Consider the following 12,002-nt stretch of genomic DNA (forward strand, 5'->3'; position numbering starts at 1 on the left):
TTTTTTCCAGTGTTGAGATTATTGGTATGTCTCCGCTGCCTTCCAGTTGCGGGGGAACTAGACTCTCCCTTTGTCCACCTTGAAAAACTAGGGAAAAAGTTCTATTTTCCTGTGTTTTTCTGATTTTAAAGTCTAAATTGTTAAAGGTAAAAACTGCTGAGTTACTTTGGACTTGCTAACGAGCTATAAAAAGGTGATTTTTGGTTAAGTGACAACTTCTAAACTGCTTATTGGACCTGTAAAAGTTTAGTTTCTTATTAAGACTAATTAATTTTTGATAAGAGTTTGAAAACAGGCAAACTGTAAAGATCTTATTCTTCCTCTTCTGTCCTCCCAATACATGGTTCTGAAAAGAAAAAAAAAAATGTCTTTTGTCTTAAAAATGTGCTTGGTCTCAGTGTGACAAAACAAAAACAATGTAAAGCCAATTGATAATAATTAAAAATACAAACTCAAAATGTTTTTCTTATCTAAGAAAGTTAGTACAAACTGCTTGACTTTAAAATTGTTCTGGTTTTGGTTGGACCCTAGGTTTTAAGTAAGGGTTAAAATTGGGTACTTGTTCTATGTAAGAATTCTAACTTCTATGTCATTAAAAACCTGCTTGATATAAAAAGGATATTAAAAACTCGGTTAAATGGATGTGTCAAACAAAAAATTGTTACTAAAGAAGGGGAGTATACTAAACTGTAGTTTCTCAGTGTCTTTGCAAATATTGGTAAAAATAACTGTTTCTTAAAATTAATACACATGGCCAAAAATTTTAAATGAAAATCAAGAGATCTCTTTGTTCTTGCTTTTTGCCTCCGGAGAATTAATTTTATATTAATTAATATATATATATATATATATATAAATTTTAATGGTATATATATATATATATACCATTTAATATATATATATATATATATATATATATATGTAAAAGCCTAAATCTTGAGATCACAATCTAAAACTGTGGTTAAAAAAAAAAAAAAAACTAATTCAAAATATAATGGTTTAAAAAACATACATGCCTTAAGGTTTTAATGTTGGTATTAATACTTTACGTTGTTTAAATGTGTTTCCTCATGCTATACAAAGAAAATAATAATTAACCTGGCCTATGCAAACAAATGAAACTTACTTCTAGGCTTCTATCTTTTAGTAAGATCTTGTTCCAGGAAGACTAATCTACTTGTCTTTTCCCCTTGAAATAAACAATATATTCTCCCAGTAAATGACTATATTTCTTTACAGAATTCAAGGTAACATCTAAAGCCATATGGACAAGTTACTGAAAAATGTTTATGGTATTAAGTGTCTAATTTTTTTCTTGCTTTTGTCAATCTATCTAGTGTTTGCCTAAGAAAAATTTGGTATATAGAATTGTTACAGTGGCAACTCTGCAGTTGACTTAAAATTCCAGTTCTAAGGAAAAACTAAAGCCAAAATAAGGTTTTTGCTAAGTTTAGTAAAAAAGTGTTAACCATTAGCTCAACTTTCAGGTTTACATTTTACTCCTTATTGTAAAGAAACTAATGTTTAATGGCATCTCAACTAAAAAAAATAAAAAAAAAATATGTCTGTAAGTTATGTAGTCTAAAGAGATGATAGTGTAACAGTTATTATGGTGTCTTACAATGCAGAAATTAAAAACTAAAGTGTGATAATTCTGAATACAAGTAAAGTAAGGTGTGTTTGTATTGTAAGAAAAAAAAGGCAAAGAAAAGTGTAAAGGTCTGAGTGAGGGATTTTTGACAGAAAATTTTGTGTTCTCAAGTGACTTGCCATGAAATGTTTTGGTTAACTTAAATGTCAGTTGTGCACCTGTGTGGCACCAGGCTTTAGTAATTTTGATATAAAAAAACGTTTCTTGTTGTGAAAACAAACTGAGTCAATTTGGGTATACTGATACCTCATAGACAGTATTCTCATAAAATTGTTTCACCTTTTCAACATAAATGTAAACAAATAAAATTATTCTAAAGCGCATAAGACTTCTTAAAACCTAATAAGCCAGTCATTTCAGAATAAATTTACTGAGGCTATAAAAAGGTATACTAATCTAGACCCTAAAAAGGACAAACAATTTAACGGTCTCAGTCTCCTTCATTAGTCATCCTTGCTCTGACATCAGGTGCAAACTCCAGAGACAAGTCAAGGGCCTAAAATCCTTTTAGCACTTTTAATCATGGCCTTCAAGGCCTACAGTAATATGGAGGGGACTAACTAGACTAAAAAGAAAGGGAGGAAGGCAAGAGAAAGGCCAGTAATTGGCAGTTGCCATTGTTAATACCCTGCTACCTCAGGCTCACCCAAGGCCCCATGTGCCCTAGGGCATTTGGGACCTCATCCTCTTAATGGACTGTCAGCTTGCTTCTACTGTCTGCAACCAGGACACCTCAGCTGCAAGAAGCTGTCCCCTGGGTCTTGCCTTCATTGCCATCGCACAGGGCACTAAAAAAAAAAAAGGGACTGTCCCACTCTCCAGAGAGGGAGGGGCCAGCCCAAACCACGGGCCAGGATGGGAGGACAGGCTTGACCATCAGCTGCCTCTGACTATGAAGAACCCGGTGCAGGAGAAGATCTTCTCTGACGAAGCCCAGAGGTGACACAGACTTCCCTGTTTACTGTTTATATGGACAAGTCTCGGGTGACCCTAAAAGTGGCAGACATAAAAGTCACCTGTTTGGTAATTAAGGGGCCACTTACTCTGCCTTACTCCAATTCTTTCGACTGACCTACTGGTCAATTGTTCCCCTCACTAGTACAAATGGCGAGCCTAAGCCAGGACACTCTACAGCACAGCTACCTTGCTCACTATAAGGCTACTTGTTTATACATTTTTAGTTTTGTTTTCCTAACTTCCTCTACTAGGGGAAAACTGTAACTAAATTCCAAACTAGCAGCCTCCACAGCCACTATTGGCTCTCCTAGCTGCTGCTACTAAACATAAAATGGTACTGAAGTCCTAGGTCTCACTAATTCTGTCATTTTGGCTACAGCACCTCCAGGTGTTTAGGGCACTAGCCCAACATTGCTCCTTAAAATCTCTAGTCTCAGTGGTAATATAAAATCGCAGAACCCTAGACCTGCCGATGGTTAAAAGTTAAAGGAGTTTGTGACCTCCTTACTCTTAAACCTCCTCACTCTTAACTTTTGTTTTTTTTTTCCATTTTCCCCTTGCTTGGGCTCTACATCCTCAATGCCTTCAGCGAGGTCATCTCTCGCCTGGAGACCATCAAATTATGAAGCCTCCACTGTCCTTCTTTCAAGATCCTTAGAGCGTCGCTCTGCTGTGGAGCCCTGACTGTCTCCCCACGTTGCCCACTTTCAGCAGGAAGCACTCATTGATCAGACTGACGTCCTTTGTCCTAACAGCAGTTAGGTGCACCACTGTAAAGGGGGGAATGAGACACAGGGCAAGCTAGGAATTAGGCAATTTTAGGGACAGTGCAGGAGGGGACCTCCTAATTTAGGGAGGCTTCAGAGATAAGGACAACCAAGGGAATGTAACCAATTCCACTGGGAAAAACAAACATCCTAGCACTACAGATAATCTTGCTAAGGATGGTCCTGGTTTTCTTCAGGTGATAAAGATAAAGAGTAGAGATGCTCACCTGAAGGACTAGGCCATAAAGATAAAGCGATAAGCATAACAAATGGGGAAAGACAGACCTGTTAGATAAGGAATGTGAAGATCCCTCACTCAGTACCAAATTAAGTGAGACAGCCAAGAACTAACCAATCACAAAGAGACTTGTGGAGCTTTAGAATAATTAGGGAAAAAAGGTATATGTTCCCTGAGACACAACTCCACTTTGGCTTCCTTGCCCCTCCCAGGCCTGGTTTCCTGGCCTAGGAGTCCCACTTTATTTCTGCTCTTTTTCTCCTCAATAAACTTTTTCTTTCTATAAACCTGCCTCTTGCTTGCTTGCCTGAGCGTCTGCGAAGTTCCTGCTGCGGCTTCGTGAGACACCAACAAGTGGGGGTCTAGCAGCTGGGGCTCAGCGCTGCCCTGCAGCCTGGGATCCGTTCCTGGCTGGGAGACTAGGCCTGACAATTCCGGTATCAAAAGGTTTATTTACAAGGGAAAAGGAAATAAGGAAAACATACAACTCAGGAAGAAAATAGGGAAATAAAGTATTTAATGCGTCCTACCCGATCTGCCGACCTGGAAACCCAAAGTCACTCTCAGAGCTGGCCGGACGCTGCGAGCTTGTGGAAAGCCAAAATGGGGGAACCCCCCAAGCCCACGTGTCTGGCTTTATATCAACCTGGCTGCTTAACCCCACCGTCAGGTCCCAGCCACCTTCCCTTAGGTGGTGATGGGATGTGGAGTCCCAGTGTCTTTGGCTTTGGCCTGGGGTGGGGGTAGAGTCCACAAAGCCTGTATGGAATTAGCTTTAGGACATCCTTTTCTCCCTAACAACCCCACGCAAATGCTAAATAACACCACCAACCCACTCACATCTCTGCCTCAGAGTCCAAACCCACCAGGTGCGAGCTCCTAAAGGAGAGACCCGAGGCGACCCGGCAGGACAAGAGCCAGAATCGCTTCTGTTGGTCAATCTTTATTGGTTACTCTCACCCTTCACCCCAGGGATGCAGACCTTGGGGGACAGCAGGAAGCCACGTGTGAGGCAGCGCCAGCTGGCGGGGAGGGCGGGGCTGGGCCCCAGCACAGAGTGCACCCTAGGGCAAGGGAGTTCCTCCCCCCAGAGCAGTGTGGCCTTCACAACCCTGGGAACAGCTGCATGCACTATCTTTTTTTTTTTTTTGCTTTAATAATAAAAGAGGAAAGGAAAATTGCGTATAATGCGTATGCTATTCTTGCTATCTAAATTATGTATAAAATATAGACTCTGTTTACTTTATAACACACATCTTTCCCCTTGATAAATAACTTCAAAATATCTAGTACACATGCCTTGACATTGTCTATATATGTTTGGTTTTCTACATACATACATACATATATATAAATACATACATATATTTACTCACATCTGTAAAACACAATAAATACATCCTCAACAATTACAACTGAACAAATGCAATTTTGGTTTAAAAAAATGAAGTATTTCTGTGAAAGCACCAGGCAGCAAACAGAAAGCCATAACTTCTAGAAACTTCTTCCTCCCCTGGGCTAGACACAGGGCAGAATTCTAAATAGGTTTGGTTGCCTAAACAACAAAGAGGGGTCTAAGGAGTTGGTCAGGTCCCTGCTTTTGTTTCTTTTCCTGGGATTTGACTAGAGTTACAAGTAAGTCATTACATTCAGAAGGACACCAAGGTGATGCAAGGTCCTGGTGATGCTTCAGGGACAGCAGAGACCCGCACAGGAAGGGAAACGCAATGGCAGCAGGACACCATGGGGCAGAGCCCGGCCTGCCTGACAGCCTAGCTAAGTGCAGAGCCATCACGTGTAGCACAGTCTTGCTATTACTCTGCTCGCTGTGTAAACAGAAAGGGTGCAGCAGATTCAAGAGTATTCAGCAGTGCAACACTTTAGTAGCCTGACTGAGAGCCAGATGCTCCGGTGCCCTGTCCAGGTCTCCAGCACAGAGAGACCGGGATGTGGAGAAGAGGAAGGTTCTGAGGCCACTGCTTTGCACTGCTCACTGACTGGGGTCACTCAGTACAGTCCTGGCTTCATCTCAAGATCCAGTGAGGCCACCGAGCTTATCGCCTGTTGCAGTTGCCCAGGAGGTCTTCACTGTTCTTGTATGAAGTGCTGGAAGCCACTCAGGAGGGCCACTCCTGAAATTGGGAGCACTCCCTGTCTATCCACTTTCCTGCCCAGGGGGAGGACGGCACAATGCAGCCACATTGTGGAGCAGCACACCTTTCTTTCTCTGCCCTCCACACTGGCTTCAAAAGGGAACTCAAATGTAGGGTGAACTCTTGATCTTTTTTGTTTAATGAGCTCCCACTTCTACAGCCTCTGCAGTAGAAAAAAGGAGGCAGTGGGTACAGCAGAGTCCTCAGGCAGTGGAGCCCTAGGTCTGGATCTAGGATTGGGGTGGGGGCAACCTAAGGAGAGCTGGCCTCAGGAAATCCAAAAAGTAAACACATGAATTGGTGTCCCTGCTCTCCCTACTATAAGACAAATCAGAGAGAACTGTTCACCTTACAATTACAATGGGAAAGTTTAAACAGCTAGTTTTTTTGGTAGAGTCGAGACATAATTGAGTTTCTAAAAACATTCAGTTAGCTACAATACAACAAAAACATTCTGTAGCTAAACATTCATTTATCTACATTACAGTCCTTAGCAGGTTTGAGTTCTAGCTGCAAGTCATACAACAATCAGCCAGGACCTCAGCCCAGTCACTTCACCTCTGAGCCTCCCTCTTCCTATCAGAGAGCCTCAAATCCTGGTATGAGCGCAGTGTGACTTAGAAATCTGGGTGACAAGTGGTACCACTAAGAAGTACTGTAACCTTGACCATCATGTCACCTCCCTAGGATGTAAAATGAAGGAACTGAATATGCTGGACAGAATCCAGGGCAACTTGATTCACTTTCTCCCCAGGATACCACTGGCCATGGCTAAAGCGACCCCTTCCCGGCCCAACCCACCAGAATAAAGACAATCACATCAGAAACCTAATTTATGAGCACAGACCACATTCAACAGCTTCTGCTATGAGACAAGATAGTTAAAAGCGGATAAAGGTATGAATTCAATATACAGCTAAAATCGAAGTCACAAATGAACTGTAAAAGCTCCACTCCCTGAGAAAAGGCATTTTCCCATGGGATACACCCAGACACCGAGAACACATTTGACAGTCATTGGTAATAACCGGCCAAGGACATTTGAAAATCCTAAGTCTGAGGCTTGCTGCATCATCTACACTCAAAATCAACTAGGAAGTCAATTTTTAAAGGAGTTTAGCGATATTTCTGTTTTGGAAGGGAAAGAAAAATCAACTTCTGCTTGCAGCTCTCTCACTAACCTCCTGGAGGAATGTGAGTGTGGCTTCCTGCTCAACAGGAAGGTGTTGACAGAAGTGCTGAGAGCCCCAGGCAGGTTGCAGAGAGCCCTTATCACAGCTGCTCCACAGGGCAGGAGGGCAGCCCCTTACAGAGTCCGCAGGGAGTGCTTTCCTGCCCGGGAGAAGGACAGAGTCACAAATCCTTCTACTAGGGAGGCAAACTGGTTTGATGGAGAGGAAAGGCTTTGGAGTCCATTTTGCTTAATAGCTGTGGACTTTTGGCAAGTTGCTCTTCCTTCAAGTCTCAATTTTCTCATGTATAAAATGGAACCAGCAATACCCACTGCTGAGTGTGGTTTACAGATGAATGAAGTCACAGATCTACAACACTGCACACAGTAGAAAAATCAAGAAATGTTGGCGCACAGGGGTTCCTCAATGGCTCTCTGCAGAGAAAGTGTTTGGAAGGAGTTGTCTTGAGTTGGAGAGGGCCAAGGCTGCCCCTGAAGTGTCCAGATACACCTGACACAGGTAATGAAGGCCAGGCAGCCTAAGGAATGTGGCTGGACTCTGCAACACCTCTCCCATCGTGGAGAGACTGACAGTGATTGCAGACTCTCCAGAAGAAAGCTCAGAGAATCCAAAATTTCCAAATAAGCCCAGTGCATTTCCAAACACTGGAAACCAGTGGACACCAGAACATTAGACTTACACCCTCTTTAAGGATTTGGAATTTGGGGTCCCTGTGAAAGCAACCAGTGGCATCAGCCACATTTTCAATACTAGAAGCAGACACACGTGACAGAAAGTAAACCAGGGAACGGCAGAACTAGATGTGAAAACCAGAAAGTGCTGCCTCCATCCCACAGGTTCTTTGCTACATCTTAAAGCCAAATGGTGCTGGATTATCACCAGGACTTTGTCCCAGGTCAGTCAGTAGATGTGCCCAGACACCTAAGGGCACTACTGTCCATCTGGGCTAAAACAAAGCCTTCCGCAGAGTGCCGTCGAGGGCTTAAGATGACCGTTTCCTATTGTGACTCCCAATCAAGGCTTTGCAAGTGGTAAGATTGGGACCAATGGAGCACTAACGTGTATCCCAGGCCCACTCGCAATGAATTTTGTATTACAAAGTCAACTATCTGGGGCTTTATTCCTCCCATTTCTTCATCTACCTACTACACGCGTTGTAGCAGACAAAACTGGAATATACTTACTAAAATATTTTTCATGCTTCTCTAAAAGTCTATTTTCTTTCTATCTACCCCAGCCTCAAATGAGAATTTTTGTTTTAGACATGGAGCTCAGAGGCCTCGTGGGAGAAAACTCCCAAGTATCATGGCTAAGTGGAGAAACCTAAAATGAAAATTCAAGGAATATCCTAACTTACATTATCAACAATTTAGAAAAATGAAATGCATAGAGTCACTGGTTTCCCTCCCTATTCAATCACAGTCTCGTAGGCCAGCTAGAAAAAAACATGTTTCCACTCAGAAGGCAATTTAGGACAACCTGAACCAATACAAGTCCCTGGCATGGCCTCTGCTCAAATTACTGGGAGACTTTCATTCTATCAGATGTGGTTTTGTTTGATGTGATAGTTACCAAAGCAACTAGCCAATGGGGAGCCAAGAGGGGAGCCAAGAGGGGAGCCGCAGGTCATTGTGAACCCACAGTCTGATTTTGGGGCCTCTCCTGGTGGCGTAGACTGTTGAGCATCACGCTTGAGGCTGTCTGCAGCCTCTGCAGCGCCAGTTCTATCCCGGCCGGCCTACGAGGGTCTCACAAGGTGCGGCAGAACCCTCCTGTTGTGCCCGGTGCTCCCCTCAGCAGTGTATTTTGTCAGACTGCCAGTTCTATTCCCCGCTCTGGCTCTGGGGGATCCTCTCACCCTCCTGCACAACTGGCCTGTACCCCGGTTCTGGTATAAATAATCTTTGAAAAAAAAATAAAGTGAAGATTTCCACCCAGGAAGCCGCCTGATCCACTTTCTTCCAAAAAAAGTTTGAATTTACACTAGTGGAAAAGAAGCGTGAGCACAGAGGGACTTTGCCTCCCGCCCTTCGTGACCTAATCATGTGGAGGGTTTATCTCCTCATTTTTTATTTATACATACCAGAAATGGGGTACAGGCCCGAGGTGTGGGGGGTGAGAGGATTCACCAGAGAGAGTGGGGAGCAGCACAGGACAATCTACTGAAACACTGCTGAGGGAACAGCGGGGAGACAGGAGGGGTCTGTGGTGACCTGTGGGCAGCTTCCTGGCCGGGACCGAACTCACACAGCAGAGGCTGCAGACAGCCTCACAGAGCTGTGTCTGACCCTTCCTCCCCGTCAAGGCCCTGTGGCCTTCCTGAAGGTCCGCTCTGGAGGGTAGAGGCTGGGTGCCCCGGGTTAGGTCCTCATCACCTGTCCCTAGGGCACACGGTGGGGTGGAGAGACCAGATCCCCTTCCTTCGGGGCACCATTCAGACCCGGTGGGGGCAGGGTGCTCTCCTGCCAGCCAGACCTGTGTGGGGAGGGGGCGACGGCCCTGGATTATGTCGCCGCGCGGTCCCCAAACCCTGAGGCGCATCCCTGAGATGAACACGCAGGTGGGGAGCAGGACTGGCTCGGTGCACCCACCCCAGGTGCACCCACTCGCCATGACACGCCGGGAGACCGGTCTGCGGAGGCAGGTCATGGAGGGTCACGCTTAGGAATGAGCACAGACCCCCAGGGTCCTCCCAGCCCAGGAAGACGCAAGCCAAGCCCCCCGGTTCCCACCCGCAGCCCCCACGCCTGGGCCTCGAGGCCCCTCTACGCGGGCAACCGCACGGGGGTGTTCCCATGCCCCCCCCACTCACCTGTTCCTCCTGCGACCACAGAGGCCCCAGCCCCGAGGAGACAGGTCATGCCGAAGCTTGGATCCCGCCGGCCCCGACTTCACTCCGGGGCTCGGGCGGGTCGCGTGGGCGGGAACACGCAGGTGCGGCCTGGGAGGTGCATGGGGCCTGCACACCTGGGCGCCTCCCGCGGGGCCGCCCATCAGGGAGTTCCGCCAAGAAGGGAGGAGATGGCCCGTGTCTGCTCCGAACACGGCCATGGACGCGCCGGGAGCCTTTCAAGCGGCGACAGGCGTCTGTCCCAAGCTGGGCACCTGCTTGAGATTCCTCAGCGGGGACCGTGGACGCGCCAGACCGGCCCTCCCGGGAGAGACAGGTGGGCCCACTGCGCCATCGAGCGGGGGCGCCGTGCACCTGGCTCCCCGCCCCAGCAACACCCCACACCCTGGCTGCCCAGCGTTCATGGCATCCCAGCCTCTGGGGCGGACTCTTTTCTGCCCCACGCAGACCGAGGCCCCTGCTGGGCCCCACATCCTCCATAGCACGCTCCACCGTACACCTGTAGCTGCCCCAGAGCAGTCCAGGGACATGGTCCACTGTCCTCTGTCCAACCGTCCTCGCGGTTGGACTTACACATCGTCTCCAGCGATTTGTTACTGCAAGATATGGCTAGTGAGTACTGTCACACTCGAAGATTTAATCTGCATTGTAAAGCAACTCCTCAGGTCATTCCCCCAAAAAAAGAACGACCGTATCCAGCAGTCCACATGTTCTAAATGCACAGCCCTCTGCAGGAGGATGGCACAATCTCTTGCTTTTCTCAGGAAGGAGTGAGGGGGTGTATCGCACCACACCGTGGCCAACATGTCTCTCCAGGTGTCCAGGGCTGGGAGCACCCGGTCCACGAGAACCAAGGACACAATGAAGTGTCGTTATAGACAAGAAATATTTAACTACTTGAGACTCTCAACAATACGCAGCATTGGCTCCGGAGTACAAATAAGGGAAATCCTTAAAACCCCCTGAGTTTTCGAGGGTGAACACAGGAATCAAGCAAGGAAGCGAGCAAAACGGCCACATGCTCGCAGTCACACAGTCTCTGCGCGCCACAATGAGATCACATCACAGGTCTCCACTGCAGCGGTGCCTGCGGGAGCTGTAGCCACCTGAGCAGGGGCAGGAGAGAGGTCTGCTAGTGAAACCTCCCCACCTCACCCACAGTGTCCTTCCCCATCCCTCCTTTGGCTACAGCCAGAGGACTCCACAAACACGCAGGAGGACGGAATCAACACCTGAGGAGCCAGAGGTCCCAAATGATCACGTAGATGCCCACAGCCAGACAGGCACCCCCATGAGAGAGGGAGGGAGTTTAGAGGCTGAAGCACCTGGTGTTCCAGGTTCCACGTTATAGCACCTGGGGTCCTTTACTGTGAGCGATGGAAATGGTATCTTGAATAACGACGACATCCTGGACACCACATGAAATATCTTTTCCTTTATCGGTGCATCCCGTGCTGTCCTTCTAAGTATCATCTCCCAGGAACCGATCTGCCCAAAATGTAAATTTTTCCCAAGCTGAGATGACTGCTCTCCATAGAGAAAACTGCCAATAATTACTGCTATCAGAAACTTCTGGATGCTCTTATGAACCCGAAACTCCACTTGGCTCTAAACAACAACCCGGTTTCACTGTTAGAATCATTCTCCTTAAACAAGGAAAAATGGAAGCTCCTTGACCTATGACTCTGTCGACTGTCCAGTTTATGTTTCAGAGTCTTCCTGAGGGGCCGACTGACCTGGACACATTCTACGGCGCTGAGAGGCTTGAGGGGCTCTGCACGCAGGGTCTGGGGGCAGCAAAATGCTGTTGCTTCCGTGTCCGCAGCCTGGGCCACCAGAGGGGAAGCTGCCCTGGTCCCACTGTGCAGGGCTCAGCCGCTCCCCTCCTGCCCATGGGGCTCCAGCAACCATCCCTTCCTCTAGACGCTTGGCCAGATTGTTTTAAATATATGATTTTTTTTAAAGATTTTTTATTCATTTATTTATACAAGCACTGGGTACAGTCAGAAGCGTGGGAGGGTGAGAGAATTCACCAGAGCCAGAGCAGGGAGCAGAGCAAGCAGAAGGACCGAAGTACACTGCTGAGGGGAGCAGCGGGCGGCAGGAGGGGTCTGCACGCCATGCGGGACCCTCCTCCGGTGGCCGGGGAGCAGCCGGGGATCGAACTGGCACCACAGAGACCGCGGGCAGCT

The sequence above is a fragment of the Talpa occidentalis genome, unplaced genomic scaffold (genome assembly GCF_014898055.3).
Source record: "Talpa occidentalis isolate TD23 unplaced genomic scaffold, MPIMG_talOcc4v2.1 talOcc4.18, whole genome shotgun sequence".
NCBI lineage: Eukaryota > Metazoa > Chordata > Mammalia > Eulipotyphla > Talpidae > Talpa > Talpa occidentalis.